The 2,697-nt window shown below is 58.5% G+C and overlaps 1 pseudogene; it reads right to left on the bottom strand.

The window, feature by feature from the left end:
* Window positions 1–648: 648 nt before the first annotated feature.
* On the bottom strand, window positions 649–2,690 carry LOC102758190 (annotated as a pseudogene).
* Window positions 2,691–2,697: the final 7 nt, after the last annotated feature.

Here is a 2,697-nt window from a genome sequence, read left to right on the forward strand (position 1 = left end):
TCGAGCTGGGCTGGGGCCTCTGCCTTCCTGAGCTCTGTTTGGCCCTATGACACCTCATCTCCCAGCAGCCTGTGAGCTGGATGGGGCGAGGGATGAGCAGACAGGAACCTGACACTAAGAGGAGATAAGGGACCGCCCACCCCCACAGCAGGAGCAGCAGAGCCAGTAGCTGAGCCATGGCTGATCCACCCTGTTCCCTCCTCTGAGCTGAGCCTGAGCTGAGGGGTAGGACTGGGTGTCCAACCATTGTCCTGCCCATCCCTCCCTGTACATTGTCACCATCACTGAGACAGAGGGGACAAGCACCATAACATCACATCCTGGGGGCTTCCCTGTGAGGCCCCTCTTGCAGGAGGTCAGGGTCAGAACTGACAGGAAATCTAAGCTCCGGACAAGGATTTTTTCCATTCACACTTGGAGACACTGAGGTGCAGAGAGGGGAATGGAGTGTCCAAGTGAGAAATTTCAGAGGGGCCTGAACCCCTTGTAGCTCAGCTCCTATCCGCACGGAGGTTCCTATCTCCCCACAGAGCCCCTCACTTACCCATCTGCGTGCCTGACCCTGTGGGTGGGAGAGACCAATCCTCAGAGCCTTCTGGGATGAGGATGGGGCAGGAGGGGTGGGGGCTGTCATCTCCCCACATGAGCTCAGCTCCCATCCCCAGCTTGTGACTCAACATCTCCCTCTGCCATGACCACCCCACCCACCACCAGCTCAGACACTGGGACTCCTTGCTTCCCTGGGACACAAGCCGGTCCTTGAGGATCTGGGTCACCCGGACCCCTGACAGATTCTAAGGATGTGATGGATGGGCTGTGCTCCCTCTGAGCAGAGATACCCGGTACTCACCAGCTGTGGAGATGGGCCTTATGGGTGGGGGGCTGGGGACTCCAGAGGGTCCTGGAAATGAGGACAGGAACAGGGTGAGAGGATTGGGCTGACACTGGACCCAATTTCACAAAGACACCCTCTTACATCTGTGCTATGGCCCTGAGGCCCTCCACTGCTTCAGTATCCAGGTGAGAGGAAGGGAGTGGATGGGGTGGGAGGGTTCTAAGGAAAAGATTTCCAGGGGGTGACCATCCTGAGAGCCCCTCATCCCAGTTTCAGCCCATAATCTTTCTGGGGACAAGAGTCTGATCTGACAGCTCAGCAGACAGGGTCAGGGCCTCTCACCTGAGACCAGGAGCGCCAAGGACTCACTGGGGGGTGACAGCAGGAAGGGGGAGGTGCTTTGTGAGCTGTAGCACCTGTAGGTGCCCGCGTGGGCTGAGGTCACAGGGCTCATTGAGAACTCTGCCTGGTACTTCCCAGCTCGGTGCTCTGATCTCAGACGCAGGGGAGGATCGGCTGCCCCCTCCTTGGACAGATGGAACGTGTCCCTCGGGCTCTGGGACTGACACAGCAGGGTCACGTTCTCTCCTGAGGCCACCCTGCGGATTCCTAACCTGCCACCAGGATGTCCAGGGGGTTACTGGGGGCCGACCACTGGGAGGAGAGGTTGTATCCACCGTAGCATCTGTACCGGCCCCAGTGGGAGCTGCTCACAGTGTCCAGGGGAAAGTGGGCCTGAGAGAGCCCAGCCTGGGGCTGCAGGACAAGGCTCTGGGAGAGGTTCCGTCCCCCCTCCTTGTGCAGAGCGAATTTGTCATAGCCGACATCAGAGCGACACTGGAGGGTCAGGCTCTGTCCAGAGGCCACGATCTGGCCCCTCTGAGTCAGCAGTGAGGGCTTCTCAGACGGACCTGGGGAGACCAGACATAAATTTCAGGGGCTGCTCCTCCCATAAACAACGTTCTCTTGGCCTGTCCCCAGCTCTCACTGTCTTGCTCCAAGTCTCTGACCCAGGTGCCCCTGTAACCACCTCACCATCCACCATAGGGCTCCACTCACAGCAAAGATGCCAATAATGTATCCAGTGCCTCAATCCTTTGATGAGACAATAATGGGACTTACCTGGAACCAGGAGCTCCAGGGCATCACTGGGGAGTGAACACACGTAGGGTCTGTTCCTGTAACAGCCATAGCATCGGAACCTCCATCTCTGTGTGGGGGTCACAGGGCCCACAGGGAACTGGGCCTGAAACTGCCCCCTGTGCGGTGGCTGTGAGTCATGGGCCCAGGAGAGCCTGTGATCTCCTTCCTTAATCAGAATGAACCTGTCAAATCCCTGCCCTGGGCCACATTGGAGGGTCACGTTCCCTCCTGAGGTCACAACAGGGCTGGGCAGGGCTGAGAGGCTGGGTTTGTGGAAGGATCCTAGGAGAGGAGGAAGCATCATGTTAAATGGGCTCAAAACTCCCTCACGTCCTTCAGGGAGGGGCTGTGAGAGGGAAACACCCTGAGAGCCGACCCCCTTCCTCAGGGCATAGCCTGAGGCTGGGACCCCAGAGTGTCCTCTCACCTGTGACGATCAGCTCCAGGGGGTCACTGCGCTCTGACTGGCCACTGGGACTGCGATAGGAACAGCGATATCTCCCTGCATCAGGCTTTGTCATGTGTGTGATGGAGAACTTGGCTCTGTCCCCGGGATCCAGTGTCTTCTGTTGGTACCACGATGCTGTGCTTCCCTCTTTATACAGACGGTACTCCTCAGCCCTTGGGGTCCCCTGACACCAGATGGTCATGGAGCTCCCCCAGGGGATCACAGGGCCTGGCTCAGCCCAGGTGGTGGGTATGGGGAGGGTCCCTAAAAG

Source organism: Myotis davidii, unplaced genomic scaffold (assembly GCF_000327345.1).
Source record: "Myotis davidii unplaced genomic scaffold, ASM32734v1 scaffold4180, whole genome shotgun sequence".
NCBI lineage: Eukaryota > Metazoa > Chordata > Mammalia > Chiroptera > Vespertilionidae > Myotis > Myotis davidii.